The sequence below is a fragment of the Nyctereutes procyonoides genome, unplaced genomic scaffold, assembly GCF_905146905.1.
Source record: "Nyctereutes procyonoides isolate TBG_1078 unplaced genomic scaffold, NYPRO_anot_genome, whole genome shotgun sequence".
Taxonomy (NCBI): Eukaryota; Metazoa; Chordata; class Mammalia; order Carnivora; family Canidae; genus Nyctereutes; species Nyctereutes procyonoides.
Window position 1 is genome coordinate 33,200,001 of NW_026575136.1, and position 19,013 is coordinate 33,219,013.

A 19,013-nucleotide genomic window follows, 5' to 3' on the forward strand; every position below is an offset into this window, starting at 1 on the left:
ACACAGCATATCCCTAAATTTGGGAGTTTTCAAAGTCAGCAGGCTTGGCTGGGATAGAGCCCAAAGTGCACTGTGCTGCTCCTGGCAGGCAGACAGCCTTGAGACAGTGTGAAAATGTGTGATTTAAAAAATGCTTCTGACGCATGAGGGGAAATTTTTCGTGCTTCCGGGAGAGCAGCGGGCAGGGAGATTTCTCTTCAGGACAAAGGAGCTGGCTGGAACCAATTCCCTCTCCTGCCCCTCAGCATAAACCAGTTTCAATAAACAGCATGGTGCTGGCACTGGCTGTCTAGTATGCTTACACCAAGCCCCCCCCCCACACACACACACACTCTACTGTACCAGTGTGGCAGGCCCCTTCCCCAAAAGACCATCAGACACCCCCACATACACCACATCTCCAAATTTGAGAGTTCTGCAAGGCTTCGGTTCCAGTTGATTTAACATGCAGACCAGAGCAAGCCTAGTTGAAACTCAACATACTTTTGCCAAAGTCCAAACACTGCCCACTTTAGACAAGGAGAGCCTCTGCAGATAACTAGCCCAAAGGATAGAACAGCCGAGTCACAGCAGCAAAATGTGTGCAACACATACTAAAGGCACTCCCTGAAGTGCCAGGCCCTGGACACTATCTGACTTCTTCATAAAACCATTAATCTCAGGAGCAGGAAATACAACAGGCTTTTCTGAAACTCAGAGGAAGACAGAGACTTAGATAAAATGCCAAGATGTAGAAATTCATCCCAAAGGAAAGAACAAGGTCACAGTCAGAGGTCTAATTGAAACAGTAATATGCCTGATGGAGAATTTAAAGCAGCAATCATAAGGATACTTGCTGGCTTTGAGAATATAAAGCAATGATCATAAGGGACTTAAGAAAAGAATGGAAGACTTAAAAGAGGTCCTTACAAAGAGATAATAAAGAAGTTTAAAAAGTCAGAAATGAAAAATGCAATAACTAAGATCCAAAGCAGATTAGATATAATAACCACAAGGATGGAATAAACAGAAGCATGAATAAGTGATATACAAGATGAAATAATGGAAGATACTAAAGCTGAACAAAAGAGAGAAAGAAGAATTATAGATAATGAGAGTAGACTTAGAGAACTCAGCAATTCCATCAAAAGTAATAACATTCATATCATAGGAGTCTCAGAAGAAAAAGAGGGAGAAAGGGAAGTAGAAAATTAATTTGAGGAAATAATAGTAGAAAGCTTCCATAATCTGAGGAGGGAAACAGACATTCAAATCCAGGAGGCACAGAGAGCTCTCATAAAAATCAACAAAAGCAGACCAATATCAAAAAATTCATTGCAATTAAATTTGCCAAATGCACTAATAAAGAAAAATATATATATATATATATTAAATATATATATTATAAAATATATATATATTAATATATATATTAAAAATAAGACAAAGGAAGTCATTAACTTACAAAGGGAAACTAATAAAGTTAGCTGGAGATTTCTCAGCAGAAACTTGACAAGCCAGAAGAAAGTGGCATGATATCTTCAACATGTTGAATGAGAAAAATCTGCAACCAAAAATATCCAGCAAGACTATTATTCAGAATAGAAGGACGGGTAAAGAGTTTCCCACACAAACAAAAACTACTAAGGTAGTTCATGACCACTAAACTAGCCCTGCAGGAAATATTAAAGGAGACTGAGTGTAAAGGAAAGACCAAAAGGGACAAAGAATAGAAAGGAACAGAAAAAAAAAAAAAAAAAAAAAAGAAAGGAACAGAGAAAATCTTCAAAAGCAACAACAAAACAAGTAATAAAATGACAAAATGGCAACTGAGTGGCTCTTTCAGTTGAGGATCTGACTCTTGATTTCAGCTCAGGTCATGATCTCAGATTGTGAGATCATGCCTTGTGTCATGCTCTGTGTCCCTTGTCTCCTTATGGAGTCTCTTTGTCCTTCTCCCTCTGCTCCTCTCTCTGCTCATGTTCTCTCTCTCAAATAAATATTTTTTTAAAATGACAATAAGTACCTATTTATCAATAATTACACTGAATGTAATTGTACTAAATTCTCCAATCAAAAGACATACAGTGTCAGAATGGATGAAAAACAAGACCCATCTATATGCTGCCTACAAGAGATTCATTTTAGACCTAAACACACCTGCAGATTGAAAATGAAAAGATAGAGAAACACTTATCAGGCAAATGGACATTAAAAGAGAGCTGGTGGGGCACCTCATGGCTCAGTGGTTGACCATCTGCCTTTGACTCAGGTCATGGTTCCAGGGTCCTGGGACAGAGTCCTACATCAGGGTCCCAGTGGGGAGCCTGCTTCTCCCTCTGCCTATTTCTCTGCCTCTCTGTGTGTCTCTCATGAATGAATGAATGAATGAATGAATGAATAAATAAATAAATAAAATCTTTAAAAAAAATCTGGAGTAGCAATACCTATATCAGACAACTAGATTTTTAGCTAAAGACTCTAACGAGATGAAGAATAGTACTATATCATCTATCTAACAAGAATATCTAGTAAATGTAAATATACTCTCAACATAGGAGCACCTAAATATATCAAACAATTAATAACAGACATAAAGTAACTCATTGATATGAATACAGTAGTAGTAGGGGACTTTAACGACCCACTTACATCATTTAGACTTTAACGCTCCACAGCACACCCCTGCTTAGATAGATTGTCTAGCAGAAACCAAAAAGGAAACACTGACTTTGTATGACACTCTGGAACAAATGAACTTAACAGATGTATTCAGAACATTTCATCCTAAACCAGCAGAATACACATTTTTTTTTTCAAGTGCACATGGGACATTCTCCAGAATAGGTCACATACTCGGTCACAAATCAGGCCTCAACAACAACAAAAAAGACTGAGATCATACCATGCATATTTTCTGACCACAATACTGTGAAACTTGAAGTCAATCATGAAAAAAATCTTGGAAAGATCACAAATACATGAAGACTAAAGAACATACTACTAAAGAATGAATGGGTCAACCAGGAAATCAAAGAAGAAGAAAAAAAAATGAAAACACAATGCTCCAAAACCCTTAGGATGCAGCAAAAGCAGTAATAAGAGGAAGTATACAGCAATATAGGCCTACCTCAAGGCCTGTAAAAAATCTCATATAAAAAACCTAACCTTATACCTAAAGGAATAGAAAAAGAACAACAAACAAAGCCTAAAGCCAGCAGAAAAAGGCAAATAGTAAATATTAGAGCAGAAATAAATGATATAAAATCTAAAAACAAACAAACAAACAAAAAATACAATAGAACAGATCAATGAAATCAGGAGCTGGTTCTCTGAAAAAATCAATAAAATTGATAATCCTCTAGTCAAATGTATCAAAAAGAAAAGAGAAAAGGCCTAAATAAATAAAATCACCAATGAGAGGGGAGAAATAACAACTAACACCACAGAAATACAATAATTATAAGAGAATATTATGAAAAACTATATGCCAAGAAATTGAACCTGGAATACATGGATAATTCCTAGAAACATATAAACTACCAAAACTGAAACAGGAAGCAATAGAAGACATGAACAGTTGAATAACCAGCAAAGAAATTGAATTAATAATAATAAAAAAATATCCTGACAAACAAGAATCCAGAGCTAGGTGGCTTCACAGGAGAATTCTAGCAAACATTTAAAGAACAATTAATACCTATTTTTCTCAAACCTATTCCAAGAAAACAGAAATGGAAGTAAAACTTCCAAATTAATTCTATGCAGCCAGCATTACCCTGATACCAAAACCAGACAAACACCCTACTAACAAAGAGAGCTACAGGCCAATATCCCTGATGAACACGGAAGCAAAACTTCTCAGTAAAATACTAGCAAATCTAAGCCAACAACAGTACATTAAAAGAATCATTCATCACAATCAAGTGGGATTTATTCCTGGGTTGCAAGGATGGTTCAATATTCACAAATCAATCAATATGATATACCTATACCATATTAATAAAAGAAAGGATAAGAACCATGCGATCCAGTAAATAGATGCAGGAAAAGCATTTGATAAATTACAACATCTATTCATGATAAAAACCCTCAACAAAGGAGGGTTGGGGGGAACATAATAAATGCCATTTATGAAAGACCCACAGCTAATCTCATCCTCAATGAGGAAACACTGAAAGATTTTCCTATAGTAAGGGAAAAGACAGGAATGTGAATTTTCAACGCTGATGTTCAACAAAGTACTAGAAGTCCTAGCTCACCAATAAGACAGCAAAAAGAAATAAAGGCATCCATATCTGCAAGGAAGAAGTCAAACTTTTGTTATTTGCAGATGACAGGATACAGTATGTAAAAAAACCAGAAAACTCCAAAAAAATTAGTGGAACGTGAATGCAGTAAAGTTGCAGGATATAAAATCAATGTATAGAAATCTGTTGCATTTCTATACACCAATAATGAAGCAGCAGAAAAAGAAATCAATCAATTGATCTCAAGAACCATAAGATAACCTAGGAATAAACCTAACCAAAGAGGCAAAAAATCTGTACTCTGAAAATATAGAACAGTTATGAAAGAAATTGAAGATGACATAAAGAAATGGAAAATTTTTATTTTATGTTCACGGATTGGAAGAATGAATATTGTTAAAATATCTATGCTACCTAGAGCAATCTACACATTTAATACAATCCTTATCAAAATAACACCAGCATTTTTACAGAGCTAAAACAAACAATTCTAAAATTGTTTAAGACCCCAAATAGCCAAAACAATTTCAAAAAAAGAAAGAAAAGAAAGAAAGAAAGAAAGAAAGAAAGAAAGGAAGGAAGGAAGGAAGGAAGGAAGGAAGGAAGGAAGGAAGGAAGGAAGGAAGGAGAAAGAAAGAAAGAAAGAAAGAAAGAAAGAAAGAAAGAAAGAAAGAAAGAAAGACAAACCAAAGCTGGTGGCATCACAATGCCAGACTTCAAGCCATATTACAGAGCTATAGTCATCTAGACAGTATGGCCTAAAAACAGATGCACAAATCAGTGAACAGAAGAGAGAACCCAGAAATGAACCCACAACTATATGATCAACTAATCTTCCACAAAGCAGGAAAGAATATCCAATGGAAAAAAGACAGTCTCTTCAACAAATGATGTGGAGAAAACTGGACAGCCACATGTAGAAGAATGAAACCAGACCATTTTCTTACACCACATTAGACTAAAAATGGATGAAAGACTTAAATGTGAGACAGGATCCATCAGAATCCTAGAGGGCAACACAGGCCCTCTTTGACATTGGCCATAGCAACTTCTTGCTAGACATGTCTCCTGAAGCAAGGGAAACAAAAGCAAAAATACACTATTGGAACTTTAGCAAAATAAATTCTTCTGAACAGTGAGGGGAAAAAATCAACAAAACTAAAAGTCAGCTTATGAAAGCGGAGGTGATATTTACAAACGATATATCTGATAAAGAGTTAGTTTCCAAAATATATAAAGGACTTAACTAGTTAAAAATTGAACAGAAGACACGAATAGATAATTTTTCAAATGTCTATTTGGAAAGAAGACATCTAGGTGGCTAACAGACACATGAAAGAGAAAACATCACTCATTATCAGAGAAATAGAAATCAATACTACCATGAGATATCACCTCACACCTGTCAGAATGGCTAAAATTAACAACAGGTGTTAGTAAGGATGCAGAGAAGGTGAACACTCTTACACTATTGGTGGGAATGCAAATTGGTGCAGCCACTGTGGAAGACAGTATAGAGGATCCTCAAAAAGTTAAAAATAGAACTACCCTACAATATAGCAATTGCACTACTAGATATTTACCCCCAAATTACAAAAATATTGATGTGAAGGAGCGCATGAACCCCACTGTATATAGCAACATTATCAACAATAGCCAAATTGTGGGAAAAGCTCAAATGTCCATCAACTGATGAATGGGTAAAGAATAAGTGGTATATATACAATGGAATATTACTCAGCCATTAAAAAGAATGAAATCTTGCAATTTGCAGTGATGTAGATGGAGCTAGAGAGTACTATGCTAAGCAAAATAAATTAATCAGAGAAAGACAAATAGCATATGATTTCAGTCATATGTGGAATTTAAGAAACAAAGCAAATGAACAAAGGAGAACTAAAAAGAGACAGGCAAACCAAGAAACAGACTCTTAACTATAGAGAACAAACTGAGGGTTACCAGGGAGGAGGTGCGTAGGGGGATGGCTTAAATAGGTGATGGATATTAAGGAAGGCACTTGTGATGAGCACTGGGTGCTATATGTAAGTGATAGATCTCTGAATTCTACACCTGAAACTAATATATTATACTGTATGTTAGATGGAATTTAAATAAACATTTGGAAAAAAATACTCACGCTAAGTGCTTATAGAACTGGCTTATTGAATGTGTAGATGAAATGAAGCTTAATATTTCCATTGAATATGTGTAAAAACATATTTTATTTTTAGAAACACAGAGAACAATTTTATTTTTAGAAACACAGAGACATGGATAGATATACATCTTTTATAAAAATCAATTGTATGGACTCATTCACTTAGGCTTACATTTGTCTCATTGTTAACATGGAGAATAGAATATTTTCTTCTGAAATCTTTTTTTTTCTTTCCCGCTGTTATTTCTTCTTTGAGAAAGGCTACACAAGACAGAATATTATTTTGTACATCTACATACTTATGTATACATGAATGCATTTATATTCAAGTGATCCGAATTTCTATTGATACACCCCAGTAATTCTTACCAGTAATGACAACTACAACATATTTTCTTCACATTAAATATCAAAACTTTCATAGATGGGAATGAACTTTTGGGGAAGAAAGTTTTCATATACATAAAATGCTTAATTTTCTTCAACTTATCTATGTAATGTGTTACGTCTGAGAAACAAAAAGAATAAACTGTTCTCAGGATATCATTATGTTTTAATGAAAACAAACAACTTGATTTCTTGAATTTTAATCATTTTCCTTTCTCAGAAAATAAAAATAAATCTAACTAAAATTTCTCTAGATCTTTGAAATCCATGGTAGCACACTTCAGAAGAAAGCAAAGCTATTTATTTTCCCTTTTCAAACCATGAAATGAGCAATATACATCTGAGTTGCTAGTAACAATATGTGTTGCAAAAGAACCACTGTTTATCTTCACTAAAAGGAAAATATTTTCACTAGATTTCTCAAAGATATTAATAGTTTAGGGATCATATAATTTTATTGAAATAGATTAATAATACATTTATAAACGCAAATAGGTAAATATATTCATTAGCTACTCTAAGCAACTCACTTTGTGAGCTAAGTCAGGTAGATTAGAAGTGAGTTGTTTACATTAATTAGCTTATAAGGCCTAAAGAAATAATTGTCAGAAGATGCCAGAGTTGATTTTCTTGGATCCTCGATTTTAAGCCTGAATTAAAGAGAGAAGAGAAATAATGCTAGTTGGTACCTTTAAGGATAATTTTCTATGATACAGCATGCAGTCTAGGAAGTAAAGCTTAGGGTGACAATAAAAATGAAAATTAGTACCAAAGCCATATACAATATTGTCATTTGATCACCTATGGTTTTTCATCACCAAGCCCACCATTCTTTGGTGCTTGGTATGGTGGATGTTACAATAATCTGGTAACATTGTACAGTGACCAATGAAGTTTTGCTGAATACAACTAATTTGTGTTTTGATAGCAATGAAAAACCCTTAACACAAAAGAAAAAAAAAGATTTTTTTTAGATTTTATCAATACTGTAACAATTTATTGATAATCATATAAAAGGGAGGTATATTTGTCAGTTACTTTTAGAAATAATTTTTCTTGTTACACAATTCCAGATTAAGCTACTTGAGATAGAAGGACAGATTACAACAGACTGGAATATAAAGAGAATTACCTGGTAGGTCCCAGGGATGTGGCCTGGGACAGTAGTTTTATATTTATATTTATTTTTATTTTTTATATTTATGTTTTTATTATACCAATTTGTATTTGTATTCACCAATTTCTTTGAGGCAGTATGACCTGGAAGAGGCTAAATCTTCTTATCTGTAATAGTTTGTTACTATTTCAAAAGAAGATCCAGATACATGCAGTATTTTGTGAAATTATCCATCAAATCCCCATAATTTTCATATGAATCAACTAGCAGTGGAGTTATCATTTTTAACCAAGCCCATTTGGAAACACAACCCCCTGTGGATCTTGGTTGCAGTTTGCTGGGTTATCCTGGCTTGTTACTAGCTTAGAGGATTCCAGAAAACAATACTAAAGATCTTATAAAATAATTTCACATAAGTTCTTAGAAAGAGGGAAAAAATGTGTGTGGGTTCAGGAAACAAAGCATATAGTGTGCTCTGATTTTCATCTAAAACAAAGGGAATTAATCTGTATAAAATATTTGCATATGTTACAAAACTACATTTGCCTGTACATGGTGCTAGTGTGGATTCATCCCTCGATAATCTTGAAAACCTGAATATTAACATTCTTGTGAAAGTCAGAAGACGGGTAGGTTTGGTGAAAAGTATGGTTGTAGTTAAAGAGGAAGATAGTAAATATATATATACATAATATGTGCATTTACATATATATTTTGTATATGCATATATACATTTTAAATGTATACATATTTTCTAAGAATATAAACAGTTTTTCTGTGAATTATGCACTTTTTTGTTTTACTTATCACTCAAAATATTGAATAATAACTTGTGAAAATACTAGAAGCAACATATTTGCTAAGAAAGCTGTTTCAGGAAAATATTTTGTTTTTAATGTGCCAGCAAAAATAAAAAAAGATAGAAAAGCTCCATTCAGAAGAAATATAAATTAACGAGAAGTAGGACCATGTAAAATGTTGAAATCAAAGATGTGATAGGAAAGACATGACACAGGGCCAAGGAGTTTGAGTCAGATTCTATCAAAAATTGAGTGGTTTCCTGCTTGGCATTGCAGCATCTTGGCTGAATAAAGATGAATGAGGGCTAATATTTTGATAAATATAGTTCAATTAATGGATAGCATATTGATTTTCAAACAAATTCATCCAGTTTTTTCGCACATATTTCTGGAATTAATAAAGATTATGCAAGCTTCAAAAAGACCACAGATACCAATGCCAAGGTTTCCTTAGAGGACGGTAATCCAGGAGGGAGCTTCCCTTTCACCTTTCTCATTCTGCAGCTGAGACAAGGTCTGGAGAGACAACAAAAAGAGAAAAGGGAGGGCAGACTACCATAAGGCTTTATGCAATTCTGAGCTCAAGTGATAGAGCTCAAGAGAGAAGGGGAGTCCACAGGGTACTGTGGATCCAAGTATGGCACAGTTGGTTAAGCATCTGACACTCATTTTCTGCTCAGGTTGTGGTCTCTTGGTGAGCAATCAAACTCCACATTGGGTTCCATGCTCAGCATGGAATCTGCTTAAAGTCTCCCTCTACCTCTCCCTCTGCCCTGCCCTCCTCTCTAAAATAAATAAATAAATCTGTTTAAAAAGAGAGAGAGAAGAGAGAGAAAGATGGAGAATCCAGATGGATGGTGTCACTGCAGACTGTCCTTGATTATGAAGAACTCTACTTGATAGCAGTGAAATGGATTTGAGTCATGATTTGAGGCTTTTTTTCTGTAATTGCCTGTGTTTCATGACATAATTTCACCTGTCCCTCAAATAACTTAAGTTAAATATATTTACCCATTAGAGTGAGGATATCAGTATTTGAATATGTTGTGGTTTCTCAAGAACTATTTATGAAAAAATGACATTATTTGGTCAGAACTTTCCTGAATTTTTGAAGCAATATTTTAAAAAGACAAATTTTTCTAAACATAAGTAAAGCCTGAATGTAATGAATAAAAACTTTGAAACCAAATGCCCTATACAAAAAGCAAAAGAATGAGACAGTTTAAACTTATAACATGACAAAATTTGATGCAGCCATATTTGCACATTTTTTGCACGTTTGCACATTTTATTTTCAGTTGCATATGCAACTTAACAAATATCTTCCAAAGAATGTGAAGTTCTAAAACATAGGCCAAATGAGGGGCACCTGGGTGGGTCAGTCAGTGAAGCATCTGACTCTTGGTTTTAGCTCAGGTCATGATCTCATGGTTTTGAGATTGAGCCCCACCTCCGCACTCAGCAGTTTGCTTCAGATTCTCTTTCCCTCCAGCTCACATTCTCTCTCTCTCTTTCTCTCTCTCTCTCTCCCTCAACTAAATAGATAAAATCTTTTTAAAAAAAATTAAAAAGAAGCAGCCAAATGATATAACTGTTGCTAGAATCCAAACATATAATCATTTCTCTTGGCCTGTGAAAATGTAAGGCGACTGGGAAATTCTCACTGTGACTACAGATCTATAAGGTGTCATTTGACAATGAATTCACTGTCAATTTATTCTAAACACAATTAAATGAGTAATTATGCAAGCATAAATAACTTTCATGATAGAAATGTTTTCAAAAAGCTCCTGTCATTAGAGATATTCAGATTAAGAGAAAGGGGAATTGCATCATTACCAAGCTCATCAGAGAATAGATTATTATAATTTATTTAAAAATCTCTCTGGAGAGGTCAACTAAAGCAAAATGAAAAGAATATGAGAATCTGTGATTACAGATCTGAGATTCATTCTGAGCCATTTTAGGTCTAATGGTTGTCTTCCAGGGAGAAATTTGCTAGTTTATCTGTTTACCAAGGATAAATGGATCACACCCAGAATCCTTTGCATGAATTGAATAAATGCACAGTATTGTAAGAGTAAACTTTATGTATTAGATCAAATTAGACCCAATTTACAAACCTTGATATTGCTTAATGCATATATGCATCACTCCTTTTTTTACTAGGTTGTGCTATAGTATCAAATAACTCATATATCCTAATAGCTTAGTTTATTTTATTATTCATGTTGTATATGCTTGCTAGTTTGCTGTAGATAAGCTGTACATTTCTCCCTTCTTACGCAATTCCAATGAAGGAGTAGCCTTTACTATAAAGGACATAGCTATGTCCTTTATAGAGAGAAGGAGGATAAATGATGGGACCAGAATTTGGCTTTTTCTTTGACCAAGGTAAATTAACATGAAACATTATATTAGTTTCAGGTGCACAACATAATGATTATATATATATATTTTTGAAGCAATATTTTGCTTCATAAATATAAAATATTTATATTTTATAGTATAAAAATATTATATATAACAATATAAGTCTAGTTAACCTCAATAACCATACATAGATATAATCTTCTTCTCAAACATTGCAAACACTGCTTGAGTTTGCACTAAGTTGATCAAAAGGCCATGATGCAAGGACTATAATTCCATCAGAAAAGAGAGAAAATGAGAGTAATCATAAAATGTACTACTCATCTATAAAGTTTAAAACAAAATCTGTATCTTGTGTGTTTCATGCCCTCAAAATAACAGCATATATGTATTACATGGGAGACAAAATGCTTTAACAAATTATACTTTTTTAAAAAATTATTTATTTATGATACTCACAGAGAGAGAGAGAGAGGCAGAGACACAGGCAGAGGGAGAAGCAGGCTCCATGCACCGGGAGCCTGACGTGGGATTCGATCCTGGGTCTCCAGGATCACGCCCTGGGCCAAAGGCAGGCGCCAAACCGCTGCGCCACCCAGGGATCCCAACAAATTATACTTTTAAGTATTATCAGTATTCATTTCAGTATCTTGATGATATTCCATCTGAGAAAATCATGATTCTCTCAAGTATTAGTGGGAATGTAAATTGCTATGACACATTTAGACTTCATTGTGACAATATTCATCACAATTTAAAATGAGTGCCCTATAAACCATAAAACCAACTCCTAATTATGGAGAACAAACTAAGGATTGCTGGAAAGTAGGTGGGTGGGGGATGGGCCAAATGGGTGATGAGTATTAAGGAAGATACTTTGTTGTGATGAGCACTGGGTGTTGTATGTAAGTGATGAATCAATAATTCCTATATTTTTTCTTGATTATTTTTTAATCCAACTTTTATTTAAATTCCAGTTGGTTAACATACAGTGCAATATTAGTTTCATGTGTAGCAGGGATGTTTTCAATGTCCTAATATAAAAAGTTTACTTGGTCCAGTGCTAAACCAGTAGTTCAACTCTCTAAGCATTTATGGCACTCCACAGTGTTGCTAAGTCTCTACTATCAGTTCAGAGTAGACAGAGATTGCCAATAACTGTGTAAAAGAAACCCAGTCTCATAAACAGTAAAATACATGCAAAGCAAAATTACAATAAGATATGATATTTCACCTCTGAAATTGAAAAAAAAAGGAATGATTAAGATCCAGCAATGGATATAATACAGGCATAACTGAATAACCCTCAAATCCTTGTATGATGGACTTCAATCCAAACTACTTATTCATACCACTGTTTACCCTTAAAGGACTTAACATCTGGTAGCAGTAGATGTCACTAAGGCAATTAAATAGGCAGAATACAAGAAAGAACAGCCTTGATAACAAAAGAGATAATAATAATATGTTACCCTATGAAAGAGAATTAGAATTAGTTATTTGAATGAACTTTGAAGGATAAGTAGAATTCCCACAAATGAGAATTGTTGGGGAGAGTCTTTCCAATTGTAGGTGACACCATGAAAAAATACATAAAATATGCAGTGTCTGAATAATGAATTAAGAGAATAAAAAGAACAAAATCTTGAAAGGTCATCTGGGCAATACTGTGGAAACCATTGAGTCTTGGAACCTGAAATCTGTACATGAGTTAGTGATCAAGTCAATCTACTGAGTATATGGCATTAAGATGACAATCACAAACTCATATTCAGTGATTAATATGGTATATAGAAAACAACTTATTTTCATATGTTTATTTTGTATACTGAAATATTATTGAATTTGTTCATTATTTCATTGTTTTGATGGAGTCTTTAAGCTTTTCTGCATATATGATCATGTGTACTGCAAACAGAAAATTTTAATTCTTCCCTTCTGATTTGGATACATTTTCTTTTTCTTGCTCAACTGTTCTGACTTGAGCTTCAGATACTATGTTGAATAGAAGTTATGACTGAATATCCTTGTCTTGTTCTTGATTGTAGAGAAAAAGCTTTCAATCCTTCACCAGTAATTATGCTGAAATGTAAAACTTCTAGAAGAAAACACAGAGCAAATCCTTTAGGCGTTGGTCTTTTTTTTTTAATTTTTATTTATTTATGATAGTCATACGGAGAGAGAGAGAGAGGCAGAGACAAGGCAGAGACATAGGCAGAGGGAGAAGCAGGCTCCATGCACCGGGAGCCCAAAGTGGGATTCGATCCCGGGTCTCCAGGATCGCGCCCTGGGCCAAAGGCAGGGGCTAAACTGCTGCGCCACCCAGGGATCCCTAGACATTGGTCTTAACAATAATTTCTTGCATATAACATTGAAAGCACAGGCAACAAAGGCAAAAATGGACAAGTGGGACTACATCAAACTAAAAAATTCTGTATAGTCTTTAAAGGAGGAGGATGGCAGAGGAGTAGGGAACCCTAGTTTTGACTGGTCCCTGAAATTCAGCTAGATAAATATCAAATAATTCTGAAAACCTATGAACTTAACTGAAGATTAAGAAAAGGGCTGCAATTCTCCAAATAGAGAAGCAACTACTTTTTGCAAGAATGACAAGATAGAAGAATTCACCCCAAAAAGGAACAAGAGGCAGTCCTGACTGTTAGGGACCTAATCAGTATGGATACAAATAAGATGTCAGAACTAGAGTTCAGAATAATGATTATAAAGATACTAGCTAGGTTTGAAAAAAATCATAGAAGAGACTAGAGAATACCTTTCTGGAGAAAGAAAAGAACTAAAATCTAATCAGGTCGAAATAAAAAAGGCTATTGATAAGATGCAATAAAAAATGGAGGCTCTAACTGCTAGGGTAAATGAGGCAAAAGAGAGGATTAATGATACATAAGATGAAATGATGGAGAATAAAGAAACTGGGAAAAGGAGATAAACAACTCTTGGATCACAAGAGGGAATTCAAGAGATAAGTGATACCATAAAGCAAGACAATATTAGAATAATTAAGTCCCAGAAAAAGAAGAAAGTGGGGGTGCATGAGATATATTTGAGCAAATTATAGCTGAGAACTTCCTTAACCTAGGGAAGGAAATGGGCATTCTAGTCCTGGAGGCACAGAGAACCCTCCTCAAAATCAATAAAAATAGGTCAAACTTCAACATATAATAGTGAAGCTTGCAAATTTCAGAGACAACAAGAAAATCCTAAAAGCAACTCAGGACCAGAGGTCCTTAGCCTACAAGGGTAGAAACATAAGAAGGTGGCAGACCTATCCACAGAGACCTGGCAGGCCAGAAAGGACTGGCATGATATATTCAGGATGATAAATGAGAAAAAAATATACATCCAAGAACACTTTATCCAGCAAGACTTTAATTCAGAATAGAAGGAAAAATAAAGAGCTTCCAGGACAAATAGAAACTAAATGAATTTATGATCACTAAACCGGCCCTGCAAGAAATATTAAAGGGGATCCTTTAAGTGAAGAGAGAGCCTTAAAGTAACGTAGATGAGAAAGGAACAGAGACAATATACAGAAAGTGACTTTATAGGTTGTACAATGACACTAAATTCATTTCTTTCCATAGTTATTCTGAATATAAATGGGCTAAATGCTCCAATCAAAAGACATAAGGTATAAGATTAGATTTTTTTTTAAAAAAAAACAAGCCCAAGGATATGCTGTTTATAAGAGACTCATTTCAGACCCAAAGTCACCTGCAGACTGAAAGTAAGGGGTGGTGAAGCATTTCTCATGTTAATGGACATCAAAACAAAGCTGGGATAGCAATCTGTGTATAAACAAATTAGATTTTAACCAAGACTGTAATAAGATAAGAAGAAGGACACTGTATCATAATTAAAGGGTTTACCCAACAAGATTTTGCAGTTGTAAGTATTTATGTCCCTAATATATAAACCAATTAATGACAAAATAAAAGAAACACAATGATAATAATACAACAATAGTGGGGGACTTTAACACCTCACTCACAGCAATGGATTGGTCACCTACACAGAAGATCAACAAGGAAACAAAGCCTTTGAATAACATACCATACAGTTGGACTTCACAGATATATTCAGAACATTCCATCCTAATGCAAAAGAATACAAATTCTTCTTAAGTGCACATGGAACATTCTGTAGAATAGATCACATACGGAGTCACAAATAAGGTTTTAGCTTGTACCAAAAGATTGGGATTTTCCCCTGCATATTTTCAACCACAATGCTTTGAAACTTGAACCCCATCACAAGAGGAAATTTGGAAGGAACTCAAATACAAAGAAGTTAACTTCCTACTAAAGAACGAATGAGTTAATCAGGAAATTAAAGAAAAAATTAAAAATTCATGGAAACAAATAAAAATAAAAATACAACTGTTCAAAACCATTGGGATGTAGTAAAGGCAGTCTAGGATGGAAGTATATATAAACCTTTCTCAAAAAATAGGAAAGTTCTCAAATGCACAAACTAACCTTACACCTAAAGGAGCTGGAGAAAGAACAGCAAATAAAGCCTAAACCCAGGAACAGAAGAGGATTCATAAAGATCAGATAAGAAATCAATGAAATAGAAACCAAAAAAAAAAAAAAAAAAGTATAACAGATCAATGAAACTAGGAACTGGTTCTCTGAAATAATAAGATTGATATACCCCTGGCCGGACTTATCAAAAAGAAAAGAGAAAGGACCCAAATAATAAAATCATGAATGAAAGAGGAGAGATCACAGCCTACACTGGAGAAAAACAAACAATTATAAGAACATTTTATGAGCAACTATATGCCAACAAATAGGCAATATGGAAGAAATGAATGCATTCCTAGAAATGCATAAACTACCAAAACTGAAATAGGAAGAAATAGAAAAGCTGAACAGACCCATAACTAGCAAGGAAATTGAAACAGTAATCAAAAATCTCCCAACAAACAAGAGCCCAGGGCCAGATGGTTTTCCAGGAGAATTCTACCAAACAACTAAAGTAGAATTAATAATTTTTCTTTCCTAGCTGTTTTACAAAATAGAAATGGAAGGAAATTTTCCAAACTCTTTCTATTAAGCCAGCATTACCTTGATCCCAAAACCAGAAAATACCTCACCAAAAAGAAAATTACAGACAATATCCCTGATGAACATGGATGCAAAAATTATTACCAAGTTACTAGCCAACAGGATCCAACAGTACATTACAAGTATTATTCAGCACGACCAAGTGGGATTATTTCTGAGTTGCAAGGGTGCTTCAACATCTCCAAATCAATGTGATATACTACATTAATAAAAAGAAAACACCGAAACCATACAATCCTCTCTATAGATGTAAAAAAAAAAAAAAGCATTTGACAAATACAGCAACCTTTCTTGATTAAAACTCTCCACAGTGTAGGGATAGAGGTAATATTCCTCAATATCATAAAAGCTATATATGAAAAGCCCACAGCAAATATCATTCTCACTAGGGAAAAACTGAGAGCTTTTCCTTTAAGGTCAGGAACACCACAGGGATGTCCATTCTCACCACTCTTGTTCAACATAGTACTAGAAATCCTAGCCTCAGCAATCAGACAACAGAGAGAAATAAAAAGCATCTGAATCAGCAAAAGAAGAAGTCAAACTCTCACTCTTCACAGATGACATGATATTCTATGTGAAAAACCCAAAATTCTCCAAACCCCAAATCACTAGAACTCATACAGGAATTCAACAAGGTGGCAGGATATAAAATCAATGTACAGAAATCAGTTGCATTTCTATACACTAACAATGAGACAAGAAAAAGAGAAATTAAGGGGTCATTCCCATTTACATTTACACCAAAAATCATAAGATACCTAGGAATAAACCTAACCAAAGAGGCAAAGGATTTGTACTCTGAAAACTATGACACACTCATGAAAAAATTGAGGAAGACACAAAGAAATGAAAAAACTTTCCACACTTATGGATTGGAAGAACAAATATTGTTAAAATATCTATGCTACATAGAGCAATCTATACATTCAGTACAATCCCTATCAAAATAACACCAGCATTTTTACAGAGCTAAAACAAACAATCCTAAAAATCGTATGGAACCAGAAAAGACCCCAAATAGCCAAAGCAATCTCAAAAAAAAAAAAAAAAAAGAAAAAGAAAAGAAAAGAAAAAAAGAAAAGAAAAGAAAACTAAAGCTGGTGGCATCACAATGCCAGACTTCAAGCCATATTATAGAGCTATAGTCATCTAGATAGTATGGCCTAAAAACAGATGCACAAATCAATGGAACAGAAGAGAGAACCCGGAAACGAACCCACAACTATATGATCAACTACTCTTCCACAAAGCAGGAAAGAATATCCAAAGTAAAAAAGACAGTCTCTTCAACAAATGATGTGAGGAAAACTGGACCATTTTCTTACACCACACACAAAAATAGACTCAAAATGGATGAAAGACCTAAATGTGAGACAGGAATCCATCAGAATCCTAGGGGAGAACACAGGCAGCAACCTCTTTGACCTCAGCAGAAGCAACTTGCTAGACATGTCTCCAGAAGCAAGGGAAACAAAGGCAAAAATGAATTATTGGTACTTCATCAAGATAAAGAGCTTTTGCACAGCAAAGGAAACAGTTGATAAAACCAAAAGATAATCTACAGAATGGGAAAAGATTTTGGCAAATGTCTTATCAGAGAAAGGGCTACTATCCAAGATCTTTTAAGAACTTATCAAACTCAACACCCCCCAAACAAATAATCCAGTCAAGAAATGGGCAGACATTTCTCTGAAGAAGACATATAAATGGCCGACAGACACATGAAAAAATGCTCCACATCACTCAGCATCAGAGAAATACAGATCAAAACCACAATTAGATACCATCTCACACTGGTCAGAATGGCTAAAATTAAAAGTCAAGAAACAAAAGATGTTGGCAAGGATTCAGTGAAAGGGGAACCCTTTACAGTGTTGTTGGGAATGCAAACTGGTTCAGCCACTCTGGAAAACAGTATGGAGGTTCCCAAAAAAGTTAAAAATAGAGTAACCCTATGACCCAATAATTGCACTACTGGTATTTACTTCAAAGAAACAAGTATACTGATTGGAAGAGGCACCTGCACTCTAATGCTTATGGCAGCGATGTCCACGGTAGCCAATTATGGAAAAAGGCCAGATGTCCATTGACAGATGAATGGATAAAGAAGATGTGATGTAAGTGTATACACACTGGAATATTACTCAGCCATCAAAAAATGAAATCTTGGGATCCCTGGGTGGCGCAGTGGTTTGGCGCCTGCTTTTGGCCCAGGGCGCGATCCTGGAGACCCGGGATCGAATCCTACGTCGGGCTCCCGGTGCATGGAGCCAGCTTCTCCCTCTGCCTGTGTCTCTGCCTCTCTCTCTCTCTCTCTCTCTCTCTCTCTCTGTGACTATCATAAATAAATAAATAAATAAATAAATAAATAAATAAATAAATAAATAAGAAATCTTGTCATTTACAATGATATGTATGGAACTAGAGGATATTATGCTAAGTGAAATAAGTCAATCAGAAAAAGACAGTCATCATATGATTTCACACATATGTGGAATTTAAGAAACAAAACAGAGGAGCATAAGGGAAAAAAGGAGAAAAAATTTAAAAAGACAAAATCAGAGAGAGAGAGAAACCATAAGAGACTCTTGTTTGTTTCAGTTTTTATTTAAATTCTAATTGGTTAATTTCAGAGGATAATTAGTGATTCATCACTTACATATAACACCTAATGCTCATCACAACGTGCCCTTCTTAATGCCCATCACCCGTATAGCCCATTCCCCACCCATCTCCCCTCCAACAGCCCTGTTTTCTCTCTATATTTTAGAGTCTGTTTTATGGTTTCCCTCTCTCTTCTTGTTTTTTGTTCCCCTATGTTCATCAGTTTTGTTTTTTACATTCCACATATGAGTG